Raw genomic sequence first — 23,251 nt, forward strand, 5'->3', positions numbered from 1 at the left:
TGGTCACCACTGGCATCCCCCCAGTGCTCTCTGCTAGGCCAGCTCTTGTTTAGCATCTACTTCTTGGATGTCAAAGCCTAAGGCAAAGACCTCTGGCTAACCAAGTTCTCAGATGTTTGCAAATTGGGAGCCGTCATTGAATCCCCTAAGGCAAGAACACCTCTCAGAAAGGTCTAACATAGACAAACGCTTGGTGCCTAAGCCATGGCTTAAAACTCCATACCTATAAATGCATTATAGTACCCTATGGACGTTGGTAATCCTGGGTAACTACATCATCAATAAAACACTCCTAGAAGTTGATTCACTAGTCAGGGATCTACAAATTCATGTAGATAGTAACCTAACCTTCAACCTACATGTATATAAGCTACTAAGAAAATACTTCTATTTAGTCAACTTATAAGAAAGGGATGGGCAGCTAGGTCCACAGATGTCATCATGTCACTGTACTCTGCCCTCATTAGGCCCATCACAGAGTATACTGCCCCCTTTGGAATGTACCTGACCAGATACATGCTGCAACTGGAACATCCACTAAGGTATCCTACAGAGTTCTGAAAGGTGATCTTTGCCTAGAATGCAAGGTCTTCCCTGGACCATGTTTTGATGAACCTTTTGCAAATCCATCTCTGGAACATGCTCCACATCCATGTGAAACTGAGTTCCTTCCTATCTCTATTTAAGCACAATGTGAACCAATAGATGGGTAATTGGAAATTCACCCCTTGCCTGTCACCATGCCTCTGATGGACAGCAGTTAGTAAATCATTTCTATATAAATCAGATTTGTAGGTCACATTAGGGTTGCATGGCTAGGCTTATAAGGGTGCTTGTGGTTGTTAGCCTAGTATACACTTATGAACCTATGATCCTATAAACAGACAGTATCACTGCATGTATGCACTAGTTTTCTGATAAGGATCAGGTTCAGAAAATCTAAGAACTCTACTGAAACTAAACTTGCTGATATTGTTACCTGCAACTGTACTTGCTAAATCCTGAAGCAATCATTGGATGGACTGTTGGCTATAAACAACTTAGTGATTCTCTCCATCCATTTATTGAGCACACTGTAATGAAGGCATATATGTTATGTGTCAGGCAGCCCTTTATCAAATATATAATTGTCTACATATATAATATATATATACAGACACATACTCACCCACACACACTTTCTTATGCCTCCTGATTCTCTGGAGTAGGATAGCAACCTATATGGAAACCCATTTTCTTTGAGTTTCCACGGTGAAGCTGTTTGTATACAAATTCTAAGGTCACAGACAGTTCCATACACTGTGCACCAGCACTGATAACTCCTACAAATACAGTTTGATGGAATAAGCACTAGGTTTTCATTGCTACCCTGAAGTAGCTCTGACAAAGATGCATGTCATGGTTATCATAAGGAGCCTGGCTTTGTACCCCATTGCCTTTAGGATGACATTGGGGATGATGAGGGTGGGAGGTTCCCAGCTATAAGTAGTGGGTGTCTGACACCTCCTTGATAACAAAGTGCACCTTTCACTTGTACTTGAACTTTATAGCTGTGATTGTGACAGCTAGTATTTTGCATGCTTTTCTGCACAAGGTATATTGAATAATCTACAGTGCAATACTGGAGCCTCTTGATAAAGTATGTTGTTATTGTTTGTTTGCATTTCACTAATCTCTTTTTCCAGGGTGTAGTAACTTCAGTGTGAGAAGCAAAGTAGCATGTAGTGCAGGGTGGGGGTATGATAGGCTTACCCCCTGCAAAAACAGTTATTTGCTGTGCATATATTTTTGTACTTGTGCATGTAAACTTTATAGATTTGAGTATATGTGTTTAAATACTTTATGCTTCTCTAGTTGTAAGTTTATTGCAACTGCAGTTTGGCAATTGAGAATTCAGCAGTATAATTTCAATAAGAAAGATGTCCCTCTATATCTATTTTTATATGTATATGTATATCTATGTCTATGTCTATGTCTATGTCTATATCTATGTCTATATTTATATCTATTTGTCTGTCTGTCTCTTGATCTATCTGTGTATATACATTGTGGCTAAATGCCTGAAAACTATTAAGTACTGTGTTAGAAATGCTGTATGTAGTGTTGCACGTATCCTGTGTAATCTGGCAAAGAATGTCCAAGGGGCACATTTGCTACATCAATGTGAAGCTCATAATGGAAAACAGCTGATTAAGAAACCATGTTAAAAGGAAACACAAGAAATCAGGACATTTAATTCTTTTGAATAGAGACAAATGCCTAGAATCAGGATTCAGGGTAACTTCATTGTGGTTAAAACTCATAGAAACCCAGAGAAAGATCCTACGAAGAATTTTTATTTATTTTTATTTATTTTATTTTTATTTTACATTTGTTGACCGGGCTAGTCCGACTGGATGCATGTCCATTTTCAGCGGAGGCCCGGGGAGAAAAGCTCCAAGGGTAAGCAGATACAGCATTACATAATACCAGCATTACATATTACAAACAGACTATTTACAGAGATTACATAGGTAAGCAAGTTAAACAAGTTCCACAGGTTACAGTTAATCCTGAGCACAAGTCAGGATTAAATGAAATTACACAGTAAACTGGTTAACAGATTTTTACACATTCTAGAGAGAGTTAGCCAAGCTTGATACAATGACATAGCCAGTTAAGTGACAAATGTTGTTTGAGTCTAGTTTTAAATTGACCTAAGGTGGAAAGTAAGGTAATATCAGCTGGAAGAGAGTTCCAGGATCTACTTACAGAGTTTGCAAAGAGAGAATCACCGGCTGTGTTATTATTTTTGCTAGTTTGAATTAATAGTTTGTTAGAGGATCGAAGCGGTCTAGGATTGTTATAGGGGGTGATAATATTTTTAAGTGCAGGAGTATTGTCCGGATTATAGAGGATTTTATAGGCCATAATCAGTTGGTTATACTGGATTAGGCTGGGTAGTTCAAGCCACCCAAGCTGATTTAGATTGATACAATGATGTGTCCTAAAAGGCAGCCCAGTGGCAAACATGGCAATGTGGTTGTAGCAAATTGAGAGTTTGTTAAGGACAGTCTTGTTCAAATTCGAGTAGAGGGATGCATACAGAAGGGTTGAAAGAAGGTGAGAGCGAGCTATGGCAATTTTAGCTGGAGGGGTTAGGAAGGCTTTTATTCTGTAAAGTGACCCTAGTTTTTTATTGATGGTTTTGATAGTTTGGTTAACATGTAGGTCAAATTTTAGATTATTGTCTATGATGACACCTAATAGTTTTGTAGATGGGTCAGGAGAGATTATTGTGCCATCATTTGATTTTATGGTAAAGGTGAAAGCGGTAGACCTATGTGTTGGTGAAAATAACAGCATTTTAGTTTTTTTGGGATTTAGGATCAGACGATGTTCAGAAAGCCAGTTTTATATTGTATTAAAGGTGGTCTGGGTAGCTGACCATAACTCTACTGGAGATGTGGCTGAGCAAATCAGAGTAGAGTCATCAGCATATTGGATACAGCTGACTTTTGGGATGACAGTATAAAGGTCATTAATGAAGATGGAGAACAGCAAGGGCCCTAGTATAGAGCCTTGTGGTACTCCGAGGGTGTTAGGTAGAAGGTTAGAGAGTTTGTTCTGCCAGAGGACAGCCTGCTGTCGACCATTCAGGTAGGATTGAAACCATTGGAGGGCTCCAGTATCTAGACAGAATGTTTGCAGGGTGTGGATTAAAAGTTGGTGATCAACCATATTGAATGCCTTAGAAAGATCCAAAAAGAGGGCTGAGGATATATAATTATTGTTGCGATTATGGTTTATGGTGTTAGTAAAGGCTAGGAGGGCTGAAGTAGTGCTGTGATGAGGACGGTAGCCATGCTGAGTGTCTGCCATAAGGCGATTTTGGATTAGGTGGTGCATGAGTTGTCTATGAATACATTTTTCCATAATCTTTGCAAGTGGAGAGAGTATAGCTATTGGCCTATAATTGGAGAATTCAGTAGAGCTGCCTCCTTTGTGAAGTGGGATTACATAGGATATTTTCCAGATGGTGGGAATTTTAGTTTCTACTATGGTTCTATTGATTAGTATTGAGACAGGGTAAGCAATAGCATCAGATGATTTTTGTAGGTACTCGGCAGGGAGTTGATCAGCAGAAAGTGTAGTGGGTTTTAATTTTTTGATCAAGGTATGGATAAGTGAAGTGGTGACTGGTTGGAAGCTGAACGCAAGTAGGTTTCTAGGGGTGCTACTTTCAGGACTAGGGGAGCTAGGAGGTAGTTGGCTAGCTAGGGCTTGAATTGTCTCAGTAAAGAATTGGTTAAAACTATCAGAAACATCTTCAGGGGTTTTATCAATAGTAGTAGCAGGGATTGGGGTTGAAGTTTGTCCAGGATGTAGTAGATTATTTAAACCTGCCCAAAACTTCTGAGCTTTATTTTGGTTTACTGTTTGTAAATTACAGTAGTATTGTTTTTTGACTGTAAAATTGATTTTTTGGTTTCGTTCCTGGATTGCCTGTATTTAATGTGATCTTGTGGGTCTTTAGAAGAACGCCATAAAGCCCATGCTTTGTTTCTAAGGGTAATTTTGAGTTTAGACTCTATAGAAAGCCATGGTGCAGTTTTTGCCTTGGTTCTCTTTGAACGAACAGGTGCATGCAAATCAAGGATCTCAAGGAATTTGTTGTTAAAGTATGCTACTGCTTCCTCTAAGGCGAGGTGTTTTAGAATAGACCAATTACATGAGTTTAGTTCTTGTTGGAATTTGGCAGGGTCAAAGTTTTTATTGTTTCTAACCTTTCTGAGTAAGGGTTGTTGGGAATTAATGGTTTTGTGCTTAATTACATATGTGAGAAGGTGATCGCTTAGGCCATTAAGAAGGGTACCAGAGGTGTACAGTTGGGGTGACTGTTTATGAGTACCCAGTCAAGTATACTTTCTTTTGGTTGGGTTTACCTATCCTGGTAGGGGTGGATATGATTTGTGTAAATGCATGCAGGTTAATATGGGTGGTTGGGGATTCTAAGGAACAGGTGCCCCAGTCTATGTTAAAGTCTCCAAGTAGTAGGGTTTCTTGGGGGTAGTGACATGATAGCCAGTGCAGGATATCTTCAAATGTAGATATATTGTTACCTGGGGAATGTACATACAGATGATATTAATGCATTTATTTTTATTAAGTTGCAATTTGGTGGCAAGAATCTCCGAGTTATTAATCTGAGGAGGTTGTATTACATCTATGGTGACATTCAACTCAGATTTATAGAGTACAGCTACCCCACCCCCCTTCCTCGAAGCACGATCCAGCCTATGTATGTTGTACCCAGGTGGTAACACTTCATTGTCTTTAGTGTTAGGTTTTAACCAGGTTTCAGATAAACAGAGAATCTCAGGGGAGTGGACATCCAGAAGTGCATGAAATTCATGTACCTTGTTATTAATGCTTCTAATATTGAGATGACAGACTAGGAGAGAGTTAGTTGGCCTATTAATTGTAGGTTTGTAGCTTAGATTACAAGTAGAGGGGGTATGTGTATCTGAAGTGAGTGGGCCAGGGTTGGGGTGAATATCACCACCAAGTATTAGGTTGAGTCCATACTTGGTGATGAACTTCAGGAATTTGTTTATTAGTTTGTGGTAGTGTTTGGATCTAGAGCTAATGTGCCTGGGATTGAGATGTTGATAGACTGAACAAGATGTTGGATAGGATCTGGTACTGTAAGTATGGTTGAATGTGGAAAGATTTACAGCTGGGGTGATAGTATGGCCTTTTTGGACCTGAAATCCCGTGAGAAACTGGTTTTCATACAAGGTAAGGAGATATGGTGTGAACAAGAGGGGTAGTAAAGAGGCGTATATCATTATATGTGTTTAAGCTAGTGAGTGAAGGAACTTTGTTTAACCTGGTGATGCAACACCAGAAGATAGAGTGGTGAGGTAAAGGTACTGGAAGGGGGATGGGAGAATGCCAGATGAAAGCTAATAGGTGCTATTACAATGTAGGTAGTAGAATGGGGGTGGGTGGAATTATTTGTTGTAGAATAGAGTAGCATTCGAACCTGTAGACAAATAGAAGTGGGGTTTCAATGTTTGGGACTGCACCAGGACCAGTCTTGTAGATAAGAGTATTATGACAGTCATTTCCCAAATTCTATCTGATCGAAATGACTTGTAAGTTACTGAACTTTTTTGTTACTGTAAATACTTTACACTAAAGCCAAGTTCACTATCTGGTATTGCTAGAACGTATAACTCATTATTTAACTACATTATATGATTAAGCAATGACACACAGCAGTGAACTGCATTAATTCATAATGGTATTACCATCTCCAACTCTAAAGATATTACTCATGTACCATTAGATAAATTTAATACCAGCTTCCCACCAGAAGCAGTCATTGAAGTTCTATAAATTCATGTGTCTCTTCCTCCCTTCAAGAGTATTATGGAACATTTCCTATCTGCCTTCTCTGTAACTGAAATATTAGTTGTATGGGCACTGACAGTATACCTGGTTACTTAATAAACAATACTAAACACACCCTCTCTGAAACCCTCATAAAAATGTTAATCTTAATAGCCACAGGGTATGTTCCTGAGGTATGAAAAATGCCTGTCATTATGCCACTCCATCAAAGTAGCCCCAAATCAGATCCTAGAAACTATAGCCTCATCATCCTAATGCACTTAATTTGCAAAGCCATGAAACATGTTTTTCATAAGATCCAATACAAAAGTCTCTTGATCTAGATTCACTATAATATCTTTTTGTCAAAGGAATATCATGTTTATTTAATTTAGGAAACTTCTTCATGAAAGTCACTGAAGCTTCAGGTAGTAGCTATGCAGTTCATACAGCATATCTGGAACTGCCTATGGCCTTAGATGTTACTCCTTATACTGGAACTGTAAATAAGAATAAAAGTCTAAATGAGGTCCCTTACATTGTAAGATGGATAGCAAAATGGCTAATGGTATAAAAGTTAAAGTAGCAGGTTCTATCTATAAAGAAAAAAAGGTGACCAGCAGCATTCTTCAGGGCTTAATGCTGGGACCCATTCTGTTCAGCATCTACTTCTTGGATCTCTAAACCACTAATCCAGACATAATAGCTAACTAAATTTGTCGATGGCTATAAACTGGATGTTGTTTACTCATCAACTGATACACTGGTGTTACAGAAACTGCTAAATCATACAAATCATGGTGCATTAGGAAGTGGGTAACAGAAAATACCCCCCTGGGATTACTTCATTTGCTCTTCTTGACAGAGGCTCAGTTAATTAATCAATGGAGTGGTGAAGGCTGACACACTGGCTAGGCTTATAAATGCCCTCAGGCAGATAGCCTAGTACCTACCTATGAACCTAAATGCAAAGATGTATAGCGTTTTTGTTTTTGGTAAAAAATCTCAGTGGTAGCTGTTAGTAAATGGGATCTTATACCATACTGATGCAATAATCAGATATCGTGACACCTTCCTAGATAACTGTCTAAACTTTAACCACTATATAACAAAAGTTGTCAGCAAATCTTTCTACTTAATAGGATTAATTAAAAAATATCACTTCTAATTCAAAAGACGTTTATTATTCCTCTATAGTTTGCCCTGACTAGACCAATTATAGAATCAATGTCTCAATCCAAACACATTGTGTAGCTAGAAAGACCTAGAGATTGTTAAATAAAATATCTCTGGACAAAAGGTCATCAGTTACCAAGAGAGATTTGAAGTTTTATCCCTGTACTCTGTTTCTTATACATTTCTGTGGTGTTTCTGTGGTGTGATGTATATCTAGCACTCCATATTATTAAGGACTGGAGGGTTATCACTCACTTGACACTGTAAAACTCCACTGCCTATCATGAGTGGACAGGTGATCCGCTGTGGCGACCCCTAACCGGGAAAAAGCCGAAAGAAGAAGAAGCTTCCCTCATATCTAAAACACATTTCTGTTGCATATAAACCAGAGTGATACAAAGTATTCCTAAAAGGCAAGCCTTAATGACTGGATAGGTGATATACATTCATCCTTGATCTGACTTCTTATTCTTCTGGGAGGCAGAAAGTGCCCTATGAAAGTAGGTACTGACAAGGTGATTATGGTCCCAGGAATGATACTGCCTTGTAAACTCTATGAGACTGTGAATATGTCTATAGCTATGTTTCTATAAATATCTATATCTATAGCTCTATTTATATCTATAGCTATACAACTACTGAACAACACGCTTGGATTACCCAGCACAAGCCTGATATTCTCACTATAACTGAAACTTGCCTTAAACCTGGCATAAATGATTTTGAAATCCCACCCTCAACTATAATATCATCCATAAAGACAATATAAAGAGGAAAGGCATTGGTATTGCTTTAATATTTCTCAATGACTACCACATTTCCCGTTACAACAAACCATACCAAAATTCACTTCAGCAGAGCTACCTTTTACTTTCCTAAATATAAACAAATATAAGCAAATCTGTATTACTGTCATATTACTGTCCTTTACATTCCTCCTGGCAACAAAACAGCTACACTGGAAGATATCCTACATTGGATATCCACAACAATTCCACAACAAAAAAATAGCATTTGGTGATGTCAATATCATTTGGTTGGATATAAGTTCTAACTTCCCTACATCTAGCATGAACTTATATGGTTTCACACAACTAATTAACAGCTCCTCACATCATAGCAAGACAGCAAATTCCTTATTAGACTAGATCTTAGTATCAGACCATAGGAAATTCTCACCACAGGTACAATGTCAATTTTTCTCAGTAAACAGGGGTTGGGGATTGGTATAATAGTTATGGTGTTTATCTCACAGTTACAATGGTTAAGATGTTTACCTCATAGTCACAAGGGCCAGAGTCTGATTCTCACCTTTGAAAGTGAAATTGGATAGACTTAAAATGGCCCATCAAGGACAGCTAGCCTCGTACTTACCTATGAACCTATGAACATATAAACCATCTCCCAATCTATATGACCAGACATCTCACACATCCACTTAAAAAACATGTTTATAAAATAACATGCTACCTGTCCGAGTTTAACCCAGAAATATTCATTATTACCCTATCATCTATTAACTGGAGCATCTCAAAAATCCTCCCCTTCAATGACACTGCAAATGAATTCAATCAATACAGTTTCATAAATATCCTAAATAGCCTTGCACCTCCTAGAAGGAAGAAGAAATAGAATTCAACTCTTATTTCATAGATAATATAATATAGCATTCATAAACAAGGATTCCCCAACATGTAATCCCAACCCTGTCCTGGGTCTATATTAGCTAAATGAAAACTCTTCTGAGTAAATTTCAGTTGCACGATACATAAAGAGCGAAAACTGGGAATTTTGAATCCAATAAACTAAACATGTAAACCATGTAAACTTTCACTAAGTGTTTTATGCAGGGGGGCAAGCCCCCCTGCACCCCCACACACCCCTACTTAAATATACCAACTCCGTGCTCGCACTACATTGAAGTAAAGGGAAAAATTCCCTATGGTGATCTCCGTTCATTCTTGCAATATTACTGGTTTTCGCTCATTATGTGTCACTCAACTGAGATTCCTCAGCAGTGTTTTCATTTAGCTAATATAGACCCCCCCGCCCCATAGCTACATGTCACCACATCAACTTTCATCTTCAAACCTGTGCCCATAGCCTATATAAAATTATTCTTAAAGAAACTCAAACCATGTTCTACTTTAGCTGATGACCTTCCAAGCAAGTATATTAAAATAGCAGTCAACAGCATTACCTATCCTGTCTCAGTCCTTATAAATAGATCAGTCAAGGAATCATGCATTCCCTCTTTCTGGAAAAAAATCATAAATTATCCCTCTATACAAAGGAGGACATTTAGTAGACATCACTTACTTTAGACCTATAGCAATCCCATCCCTCCTCTCCAAATCTTTAAATATTTCCAAAAACAATTGCTATACTATCTGCTGCAGGAAGAACTCCTATCTCCCACACAACATGGCTTCTGTCTATCCCATTACTAACACTGCACTTCTAACCTTTATAGATAGTCAATAAAGCTAGAGATAATGTCAGTCTGGTCTCCTCCTTATTTCTAGACTTATCTAGGTCTTTCAACACAAGTTGTCACATCAAACTTCTGCTTCAAATGTCCTCACTAGGTCTATCTCAACCCACCCTTCTTTGGTTCAAAAGCTATCTGTACAATAAGTATCAGTCAGTAAAATGGCACTCCATCCTCTCTCCATCCCTCCCATTCACCACTGGTGCACCAGGTGCACCACAAGGCTTTATCAGTGGACCTCCCCTTTAACATTCTCATCAACATCCTCCATGCTTCACACAACAGGAAAACCCTAATGCAATACACAGATGACTCCACACTCATATGTACGTCAGACAACTTAGCACATTTCCAAAAAATTATTCAGAGAACTTTAACAGACACTGAAACATGGCTTTGTAAATCACAACTCATGCTCCATACCCCTAAAATGAGTTCTTTTTTCCCCAAATCCCCCTTTCATAAAAAAAAAAATCCTTTCTCTTTATAATACAACCATTGGAGTCACTGCTAACAGAAAATTATTAGGGATGTTAGCAGATAATAATCTTAAATATGACCTGAATATTTAAAATTGCACTAAAAAAAATCACCAAAAACTAGGGATGCTCTATACAGTCAAGAAAAGTTTCACCAATGCAACTAAAATTACAGTTGCTACTACTTACATCCTCCCCTCACTTCTGTATAGCACACATGTCCTTGCTAACCTCCAGGTGTCACAAAAAGTAAAACTTGAATGATGCTATGATTAAATGGCTCAATTTGCAGCAAATACACCTTTTCAGAACCCATCACTGTATAGCACTAAAAAGTCTAAATTGGTTTAAACTGCACCATCAACCAAAATATACACAGCTTCATACCACCTATAAAATTATCCAGCATCCATCTGCTTGTCTGTCACCAAATACTATTGTATACAACATTCCCACTTGGTAGTTATGATCCAATGAACAAAAACTCTTCTCTGTCCACAAATGTATCTGAGCTGCTGGGTATAGTCTGCTTCATACCATATTGCCAAGGCCTGGAACTCTTTGTCTGAATCCATCAGGTCAGTACCCTCCCTGGAGTCCTTTAAAATATTTTGAAATACTTTTTACACAATATCTGGCTCTGTTCTTGCTCAATATCAGGATAAACTACATTCCTAAATATAAACATGTAGCTATTCATATCTTACTCTTCCTTAGTCCCCATCCTTCACTCACTTCCTTAGTTCAATCAATTTCTCTCCCCTGACCCTCAATCTAAATATGCCGCAACTCTGTTTTTTTCTCCCACATCATATTGCTGTTCTTGTTTGTATTATACTAACTTACATTTAATTTCTCTAAACTGGCTAAAATTTCTCTAAATATTAAAATCATTATAATATAAGTTGTATCTATTCTTAACCAATGTTTTCACGTTATGCCTAATTTAGTATAATTATTTAAGCTGCAGATGTTTTGTATTATTTTTGAAGTTTATAAAATTATTGTTCTTAAAATGTTTTTGTAATACTTTGGAGCTTTTCTTCCTTGCTATCCACTGAAAATAGGCACATAACCTGTTGAACTTTCACAGTAATCAAATGTCAAGAAAATAAATACAAATATATCTATATCTATATCAATATCTATATTTATCCAATTTTTTGAAATAAGTTAATGACTTGACTTTGATTGTGATGGGAAGCTTTTTCCATAATTCTGAAAGATATACAATACATCTGTCTCATTTTTGTCTGCTCTTTATATTTATTTGTAGCATTACTTTGTCTGATTTGATGGTAGCTCCTCTGGTGGAATGTTTCATATACAGACCTTCAAACAGTATTGGTTATGACATTGTTTTAGGATCAGGCAGCAGTCACTAGTAAGTAAATCTCTGAGAAAACAGAAAACAGTTACAGTGCCTAAAGCCTTTCTAAGTAGCTTAATTTTTCCATCCATATAATTTGTCTAGTAAGGAACCCTTATACTTTGCAAGTAATTTCATGTAGTGCGTTTCAAGGTTAGAAAACACTGTAGAGTATTCAATAATCTGTCAGATCATGGAGATTTAAAGTGGTACAGTGATTTCTCTGATATAAATAGACATGCCCTTAAGAATTTGACGGACTACTGAATATGATTTTCTGCCTTAGCAGATCTACATTGGTAAAATCATGGTGGTGGCATAGCTTGTGATTTGAACATTTACTTTGTACTCATAATTCATACCCTTTTTGCTAACACACTGAACAGAAGCAGAGGCAGTGTGGATTGGGCTGCTTCCCTTGGTACCAGATTGCAGAGATACCTAACTCATAATCAAGATACCCCTCCACAGATGGAGAAGTGTGAGATTATGAGCTAAGGTAGCACAGGGTCAGGGATCCTCCTATTTATGAACAAAGGTACTGGTACTTGGAAATTTGGGGTCCTGCTTGTTTTACCAACTCAGGTATGTGTGTTTTCTGGACCTCTTATGAGTTGCAGCCCTTGGAGTTGTTTGTCCAGTAATGTAGAGCTTTATTGTTTCATCTTTAAAAGGAAATCACTTGGGTGTTGGAGGAAATGATCAGTGTTGCCCCCCCCCCCCCCCACACACACACACACACACACACACACACACACACATACACACATACACACACATATATATATATATATATATATATATATATATATATATATATATATATGTATATATCCATATACATATAGTTACTAAACTGAATAAAAAAAATCTTTTGTATCGAATCCAGTGTAGGAACTGATAGCAATGAGGGTGAGCCAAATAGGCTACCATAACAACATGGTACAGAGTTTTGTTTATCAGTTAAAATGAATTTTCACAGAAATCTCTGTGCTTTTGTTTATGGGAGGGGGTGAGACAACACTGAGAAAGCATATATGGTCATTATATAGACCCTGTTAAATGTTCATCACTGTAGTTCATTGTTGGGGCAATCTGTGTGTCTGAGATCATGAAATAGCAGTACATTTCTCTTGCCAATATGTTTGGGTAACTTCGTCACAGTCAAAGATGATATTCTCTCACAAAAAGGATGCATTCCACATGAATGTAATGTGCATGAAAGGAACTAAAGCTAGGACTTCTTGTATTTTAGCAACACACAGTGAAGACACAGTCCAAGTTTTGGATTTCAAGTTGTTACTTTATTATTATTATTATTATTATTATTATTATTGTTTCATAATCTCCTTAATGTCTTCATTTTGATTTTACAAAAAACATGCTCATTTTCATCTATTTTCTTGAGGAGTAGCTAATATTTAAAATCATAAGCATATTTTGCTTTTATGATACAAGAACCAAAATCATTATTTTATTTGTCCCTAAAAATATTTTTTCAGAAATAGATTCTTACAGTTAATAAACCTGAGTTGTTAAATTTGTTTTGTTGCTTTATGTGAGATCCTTGACAGAAATAATGCTCAGCTCTGAAAACTGTGATGGGAAAACAGGGATTGTTATTACTGAACATTAAAAATCAAAACTAGCAATAATATGTTAAAAGCAATTTTGCAGCGGTGCTTAATCACCCATTTTACTGCCCCTGCTAACATACAAGATTGGAGCTCTACATCCCTCCAACTTCTGGTGGTACCTCAAAGTAAAGAGATTTCTTCAAAATACCGTCACAAAACTATGACTACTGCCATTAAACATCAAAAGTCAAAATTAGCAATAACGTTTAACATTTTTGCAGTAAAGGCTTCTTCACTCCCTGTTCTGCACTCCCCATTCCTTATCCCTGATACTTACATATACTAAATCCAGACTGCAGGAATTCTACAAGATACCACAAATGTGTTCTCTGTATACATAATAGACTCCTCAGACATTTGTTATTGCTCATTTCAGTGTCAGTTACTATTGCTTCAGACTTCAACCTGGCAACTGTCACTTGGTCCTATAATATGTACTAGTTCTCATGTAACCCTCATGGGACAACCTTACTTCTGGGGGGTGAGGTTGTTGCAACAATGGGCAGAGCTAGAAAAAATGGATATGCTGCTTAAGGCATCAATCTTTCTATAGGTGTGGTCAAAAGATGTTACAGTAACTGACATTAAAGGCGAGGTCGTTATTAATATACCAGGTGTATGTTTTTTGTAGACCATCTTTCAGAACTACATATTTTACTGAAGTTAAATGTTATGCGCCTTGCAGTTTTTAGCATATTTTGTTATCCATATCCCATATCCCATTCCCAATTTTATATATGAGTAGAAGAGTCCAAAAAGAAGTCTCCCCCATATCCTCATTGGGATAACATTGGTGACCTATTGAGATAGACAGGCAGGTGACATCCCATCTTGGCCTTTGCCAAGTTGTTTAAACAATGCTTTTCACATTGATTTTTTCATGGATTGACAATTAATGCTTTAATATGTCTGTTTCTCCCTTATGTGATATAATGTCAAATGACTTACCAAGGTTAAGTAACTATGCACTTTCAGTCCCTCTTGAAGTGCTGTCATTACCGCTTTAAAGAATGCAACAAGACTCAAAAGTCAAGATCCCCTCTTAACAAACACGTAACATTCCACATGTAACAGAAGTAGGTCTCCTGTCATGTGTCAATTTGAATGAGCTCCATTATGGTCCTGTCCATGATTTTAAATAGAATATCAGTTAGTTGCTTCTTTCACTTAAGTTATTCTTGTTTTTCATTCAGATTTCTGTTGCTCACAGCTCAGTCTTGTTTATTTCTCATTACCCTTTGTTCATCTTTGTAGTTCCAGAATTGAAATATATATCAATACTAATACAGAATATATGATTTTTTTACTTTGCACAGCCATGCCTTTGTCATTTTCTAATAATTTTCGTTAGCAGTATCCCATCTTTGTGTGATTATACAGGTGTATACTTATTAGTTTTCTGCCCTAATTTAGTTGCTCTATAGTTGCTGCTGTTGTTTAGTCATATAATCAAGTCCAACCCTTTGTGATCTCAAGGGCTTTATCACATGATGTCAACAAAGTCCATGAAAATTCATATCCATTACTTCTTTAATGCTATCTGTCCATCTTGTCCTCTGTTACTCCCTTCTTCTTTTGCTTTTGCTATTTCCCAGCATCAGTGTTTACTCTAGTGAATCCTGTATTCACAGGATGTGGCCAAAGTATTTAAGTTTTAGTTTTAATATCAGACCTTCCAATGAAGAATCAGTATTTATTTCTTTAAGCATTGACTGATTTGATCTTCTAGCATTCCACAAAATTCTCATTCATTTTCTCTAACACCACCGTTCAAAAGCATTGATTTTCTTGCACACAGCCTACTTACTGCGTTTGGTGTTGGAAGATCAGAAGGTTGTGGGTGCAATTACCACTCCAGGTGATTGGGTTGCTGACAGTACAATGCATCATTAGGGTACTGCAACACTCCTGAGTGTGCTGTGCTTTAGATGAGATGTTACACCAAGGTCACATCTGCTGGAGTTGGTGGTAGCTCAGGTGGATATAAAAGAGCCCATAGTGCCTATCAAAAAGAGTAAAGGGTCCTTTATTTAACATAATTTAAAATCATTTACATGTTTACAAAATGTACATATTTACAGGTATATATAAATATACATACATACATACACACACACACACACACACAAATATATATATACATATATATATATATATATATATATATATATATATATATATATATATATATATATATATTTATATACGGGTTCAATACATAATCTCAAAATTTTGAAATATCGAATTTCAAAATCTGGAGACTTGTTGTTGTTGTTGTGTCTTTCGGCTTTTCCCGGTTAGGGGTCACCACAGGGGAACTCCGGTCCGCTAATGATTGGCAGTAGATTTTTACATGCCGAGTTGCCAGCTCTGACACACAACCTTCAACGAAGGTATGCCCATCCGTGCATGTCTCCACACAGAAGACGCTCTGGCTGAGAATCGAACAGGACAGCGTCTTACTGTGAGGCGACAACGCTGCCGCAGCACCACCACTGCAGTTGTAGCCAAAACCCGTTAATACCAAAAGACCAGAAGCGTGAAATTCAAAATCCCTAACATACAACACGCATACAGCACACACATACACATGCACGCAACTTCCCCCCACAATTGAACATATCATCCTACACTACAGATAAGCAAGGGGGCATTGTTTAAGATCTGTAATTTTTGTTTTATTGTCTTCTTTTAAAGGAAACTGGGTGGGGGGGGCTTCACCCCCCACCCCCCCAATATAACTATATATACCAACTCCAGGGTCGCACGACATTGGGGAAGGGGACAAATCCCAGTTTTATGCCTTGAATACTTGTTTTCGATCAAATGAACTTTCGATCAAATGGGTTTTGATCAAATGGTCTTTCGATCAAATGAAGTAGACCCTTATATATATATATATATATATATATATATATTTGTATTTTTTTTACTATTTATTATTTTGCTTAGTCTCATTGTTATTCTTTTATAATTAGCCCCACTTCTTTGCCTACATCCATAATCTAATATTTTGCACTGTGTCTGTCAAAATCTATTCCCATTAAACAAAATTTCATGCAATTTTTCATTTCAAATCAGCCATATTACATACAATAAATTATCTACCCTTCTCACATGTTGTTTCTTCTTGTTCTTATAATATCCATACATTATCTTATTCATCTCTATATTGTTTATGTCATTAATATTCTCAAAAAATCTTTTTCACCCTTTTATTCTGAGTTTCATGACTCTATTACATTACAAAATATGCTTTGTTGTCTCTTCCCTCCTAATATATATGTATTATGTCATATTCTTTACTGGTAAGTTATTTATTACCTGTTTCCATATGAAATCCTGATGGTCTGCTGCCTTGGTATACTACCTTTTCCTTCCCTTAATTACTTTAATCACTTCTTCTGGTAAATTTTCCCATGGACTTACAAAATAATATTGTTTCATCACATTATTATACCACATCTTCCTATCTTTCTCTATATCATCATTTTTTTTTATTTTTGAGTATTTTCTTCTTTGATATTTTTTAATTTCTTAATTTACATATTTTTTTCTCTTTTTCTTATTCCCATCATTTTTCAGAACTTATTGCACTTACATTTAGACATTCTCACTATTAATTTCTCATTCTCTTCATTTGCCCACTTTAATACTCTATACAAGTTTAAATAGGCAGGATAAACAACTGGATTTAGTAACATCAGTCCCCCTTCATCTTCACTCATATACAGCATACCTCTTTTCACACAGTTTAATCTTAACCCCCATTTGAAAGAAAACACCAGTTGCACAATTTTCTTTTCATAATTTTGTAGTTTCATATAAACATTTGGCATATATGCTATTTTCTCATTAATACAGAATTCATTAGATAAATCTTTCTCCTAAATGCTAATCTATACGTCCTGCACAGAAGACATATTTCTTTAATTTCTTTTATCAAACTCTGCCGTTGCATCATAACTACATAATTTTTTCCCAAATTTTAGCCCTAGCAAAGATACTTCATTCATTGAAAATACACACCTCCAATTTTCACCATATCACCCAAACCACTACTTTTATCTTTATTTAAGGTCATTCCCTTTTCCTTTAAATATCTGTTCAGGCAAACCAGCACTTCCCTCAGTCATATTTTGTTCTTAGCAACTGCAACTATATCATCTGCATATGTCAAACCTACTGGAATCACTACCTCCTTTTGCATCACATATCTAGCAACTTTTATTTTTACTCACTGTTGTCACATTCATTACCAAGGCAAGCAATATTCCACTTGTGGGACATCCTTGTCTTATGCCACATTTCATGTATATTTCTATACACAGCTGGCCATTTACCAAAACTCACACTGTATTATTTTGATATGCTGACATACACTATCCTCTAAGTCTATTACCTATTCCATACTTCTCCATAACATCCTACATCATGTCCTACTGTATGAAATGTCTTGGTAATATCACCTACCATAAGTTTTACATCCTCCGTTTTAGTTGTAATACCATCCACAATTTCTCTCACAACCAATGGCTATTCTTGACATCCCTTCCCTTTTATACTATACTTGCTTTCTTTCATAATATCATTCATCCTTCCTCCCATTTTCCTCTGTATTATCCTCATAACATTTTATAATCTATGTTTTTTAGTGTGATAGGTCCCCAAATGTTATTTAATTCCTCTCACGTTTCTTCTATATACAATTTAATATCCCACTACATAACGTTTCATAAGCAAACCATTCATTCAGCCATTAAGTACATCTACAAAATATTCTTATTTGCTAATAAATTGATCTCTTGCAAATTCCATGCCCTATAACATCTGGGCTTGATACTGAATCAACATTTACTTTCCTAAGTACTTCATCCAATTCACTAATAGCAATTACTTTTTCAAATTCTTCCTTAACTCATTCTGGATTTTTTTTACTTTCCATTCTATCTTAGTTTCCTTCTTTTTATTGGTATCCATATTTTCCACATGTTGCACTATAATTTTCATAATTTGCTCTTGTGCTCCTTTTACATTTCCTTTTGCATTTTTCATTTCCTTCATTATACCAATATCATCTTTTGCCATTTTTCCAAATATAGAACTAGCTCCTCCCTTCTTCCTTGTAAATAAAATTTCTGAATAAACAACAATGCCTTATTTTTTTCTCAATTTCTTTTGCATATTGCTTTTTCCATATTGTAATACTCTCTTGTACTATTCTCTGAATTCCCTAATACATTTCTATACATTTTTCCATGCATCACATTCTATTCCTTTCTTACATCATCCTGCCATAGTAAAAATCACTTTTTGTACTTCTTTTTAAATTCAGTCCACCATTCAGATCTGCTTTTATGGAAGTCCTTCATGGTTATATGATTCTTTCATAACTGCAATGATTCCCACTCTCTAGTTTCATCACATTTGTCATTTATTCTTTTATTCCTTTTCCTGTTTATTATACTCCCTTTCTTCCTTTACCTTCAGCCATTATGTTAAATGGCCTGAAAAACCTGTCACAACTTTATCACCATCTGCTACCCCAAAACCTTCTGATAATACAAAATAATTTCAGATTCAAGGGCATGCCTTCTATGAGTCTACTGACTTTTGTTCCACAAAACTAATTTACCACATTTTATTTTTTCCTGCATGTTTACAGCTGTTCCTTAATTTTTACTTTTTCCTTGTAAATCACAATTAAAGTCCCGTGTAATTATAATTTCCATGTTAACCATCACATATTCTAATGTTTGATGAAACAGATTCTCTCTTTCTTTGCTGGATATATATGCATGTAATGCTATAACTCTATAAACACATACTCAACACCTCACATGAACAACAAGTAACCTTCTCATCCTTAATAATATTACAGCAAGTATTTCCCCTGTTTCTTTACATAACACAGCCACCCCAGAACAATGTTCACTTCCTAAGTTTCATATATTTCCACCCCACAAGTTTTATATTTGCAGTCTTTCTTCACTTGCCAGGAATCTTACATCTTTTTTACTCTGTTAATAATACTGATCACATTTACCGAAAGTACTCTAAAAGTGTTCTTTTTCTTTCTTTTTAATTTTAAGGGAAATGTTTTTAAAGTTTAATTTTCTTATTTTTACTCTTTCACCAACTGAGTATTTTTCCTAGGTTTATATACAAATAATCTTTGATCTTCAGAATCAGATTTTTCACTGGCTAGATCTCCAAAAAAAGTTATTTGTACCAATCCCTTCTCCTGACCTCTCTCCCTGCATGCACCCCTCCCATTTTCACCTCTATATTTTTTCTTCTTCTTCTGCAGTTTCTTCTTTACCTAGTTCACCCTCTCTGCAATCCTCTTGTCCTTCCTCATGTATGTTTCCTTCTATTTCCCCCTTCTTTTTCTTTGTTTACTGTTTGTACTTGACAATCCAAGCATAATTGTCCCTTTTGTACACAACCTGCATGCAGGCACACATCTTTGTGCTGCATGTCTTTTCTCCACACACTGGTTACATTGCACCTTGTCACAATCATTAATCAAAAGAGAAATGTCCTCACAAAAGAAAATGATTTGGACTGGTCAGCATTTCTTAATACTCCTCTATGACCAGTCAGAAAAATAACACTTGGCATATATTTGACCACACTTTTTTTTTTTTTTACAAATTTCAAAACAGCTTCTAACCTCCACCCTCCATTCTGTAACTTTCTGTCTTCTCTATCTTTCACCATATTGTCAAAGTTCATGCAAACTCTGTATGTATTTTTTTTTAATTGCCTTCTTCCAGTTCTTCAGTTCTAAACTGCAAAGTAACACTTTTTTAACATTTAAGTTACTACCAGAAAACAAATAATTGGTCCATAGATAAATGTCTAGGAATTTCGTCAGTCAATTTGTCAAGTCTCAAAACTCTCTGTCCCAATATGTATAAAAGACCAAATTTCTTGAACTTTAAAATGCAGAGCAGTAACAAATTGTCCTATACACAGAATTTGTCAATGCAGTGTCATCTTTTGTTCTTTCTAAAAACAGTTTTACTTACAGCTTGTTGCTGCTTTCCTTTTTTGCTTGCTGTCAGTGCTGCATATGTTTTAGTTACTACATTATTTGCTGCCACAAAACCAGACACCTTCTCAGTTTGTGGCTGCTTTCCTGTTTTTACTTTCTGTCACGGTGACATACGTTTTAACTGATATATTCTCTGCTGCCACATCACCTGATTCTTTTTCCACATTACCATCCTCAGCGCTTTCAAAAAAGTTATCTGTCATCTTACCCCATGAAACAGTAGAACTGTCATGTACATCATCCTGCTTCATTATTTTTAACAGAACATCACCTGCAAGGCTAGCAGATGCCAGTTCTGTTATCTGTGCCACTTCTACAGACTTCCTTGCTTCCTTCGCCATGTAGTCTGCTAAACACTGCTCATTTGTACACTAACACAAAGTAAAACCGCAGTGCATCGGTGCGCAAACGGGATCACAATGAAAATATATTTAGATGTCATAAAACTGAAATGTAACACAATTCATGAATTCCCCATAATAGTCAATGGCATGCATGCTACACCACAACCATGGTGCAAGGGTTGCTAAGGGTCTGTGACAGTGTTCTGTGCAGTAACTAGGAATTAGTAGTCAATGCCATGCAAATGAGTCAAATAATACTGAATCGCAAACTCCCTGCCGGCGTAAGGATGTACCACACAGCTTAGCGGTACAACACAGAGGTGTGGCCTGGAGGTAAACATGACATCAAGAGAGGGGTGCACCACCATAGCTGTAAGCACATTGGAGCATTGCTAATCCAGGTTGCCTGTTGCTAAGCAAATCTGCAGGATAGGGGTGTGGAAGTAGTCATAACTTTGCTTAGCCAAGAGCACACAAGGTAACTGAAAGTGCATGTGAACGTGGATAAAAACACGCTCAAAATCTGGTAAATGGCTGTGTGTGGCACACACCACAGCTGAAACAGGAAGGATACGGGAAGACAATAAGGAAATGCTGCAGCATGGTAATCGGAGTACAAATGAGTAATTAACACCTAGGAACTCAAAGTGGGCCATTGACAACAGCTAACAAGGCTGCTAGCAGCTACCTGCAGAACAGGAATGGGGAGGTGCCATACTGCAAAGAAAAGAGAACTGTCACAGCAGAACAAAGCAAACTTGCAGTAGATCAGCTACATAACACATTTTCCAACACAATCCTGGGTTGTGAAAGTACAAAACAAGAAAGCAGGCAGCTGGATACATGCCTGACAATGGGAGGGGAATCGGGTTGAAAAGTGAAGTAAAGGGCAATAGATGAATCACGGCAGCCAAGCGTAAGTCAACACCAAAGGCCCCACAATAGCAATACTTGCTGTAAAACCCATAATTAATATACCCCACAGATGGAATTGCACATACACACCCAATTACACCAGCATCATCCATTGCACAATAGTATAAGGTGTGAAAGCCCCACACACACACTTGTGTATTCCCAGACACTCTGCACCATTGATGTATACAGACGGGGAACTTTTAATATGTACATGTTAGGGGCTGCCATAGTTTTGATTCACTAGCATGTGTTGGAGACTGATGGTGGTGTGGAGGATGATGCTGACAACCATCTCAGGCACCGGAGGAGGAGAAGAGTGTTCAGACTCAGGGTAACCTACCAGGGGCTACATGACCTGGAGATAGTAGAGCATTACAGGGTGGACAGGGACACCATACAGCAACCCATCCCAGTGGACACAAAGCTATGTGTAAGCTTGAGAATACTAGCCACAGGTACCTTCCAAAGGCCAACTGGAGATCTCACAGGCATCAGCATCCAGGGTACTCCACCAGTTCCTGGATGCAATGTTACCACATGCCAATGAGCACATATACTTCCCCCGAATGCAGGAGGAGTTGGCCAGCAATATGCGTCTCTTTCACCGTGTGGCAGACTACCTGGAAGTACTGAGTGCAATAGACTGCATGCACATACACATCAAGACACCACCCGGTGAGCAGGGTAGGCGCTACATAAACCGCAAGGGATACCCCTCCATCAACTGCCAGGTCATGTGCAATGCCCAGGGCATTATCATGGATGTGTGTGCTGGCAGCCCTGGAAGCTATCATGACTCCCACATCTGGCATGCCTCACAGCTGTATCAGGTATTTGCCGGGGGGGCATCCCATATGGCCACCTGGTGGGGGGTGCTGCCTATGTACTGAGACCGTGGATGATGACTCCCATCAGAAATGCACACACAGCCATGCAAAAATGCCATAATGAGGCGCACACAGAAACCAGAATCATCATAGAGTGTGTGTTTGGGATGCTAAAATCACAGTTCTGTTGCTTGGACATATCTGGTGGAGCCTTGCAGTACTCTCCAGGCACATGTGCCCACATCTTCATAGTATGTGCCATGCTACACAATATGATCCTGTGGAAACAGCTGCAGCAGGGACAGATTGGTGAAGGCCCTCACAGCCCACCACCATTGCCAAGGGCCCCAAAGGCACAGAGGGACTCAGACCACGAACACCCTGTGCCAGCCCCAATAGGCAGATGGAGGCGTGCCCAGTATGTCCATGCCTTGGCAAAGAGGGAACGTATAGCACACACACTGACAGTGTAGGCACTTATGGACTGACACCTTTTTCCACCTGCACACACAGCAAACATGGATGGCACACACACACGACCACCTGTAAATTGTCATGTATAGGTGGTCTAC

General features: G+C 37.4%; 1 pseudogene; it reads right to left on the minus strand.

Annotated features, from left to right (window-relative positions):
* LOC122808249 overlaps positions 1–20,931 on the minus strand; it is a 52,479-nt pseudogene extending 31,548 nt beyond the window's left edge.
* Positions 20,932–23,251: the final 2,320 nt, after the last annotated feature.

This window comes from Protopterus annectens, chromosome 8.part0, assembly GCF_019279795.1.
Source record: "Protopterus annectens isolate FY-2018-M chromosome 8.part0, PAN1.0, whole genome shotgun sequence".
NCBI lineage: Eukaryota > Metazoa > Chordata > Ceratodontiformes > Protopteridae > Protopterus > Protopterus annectens.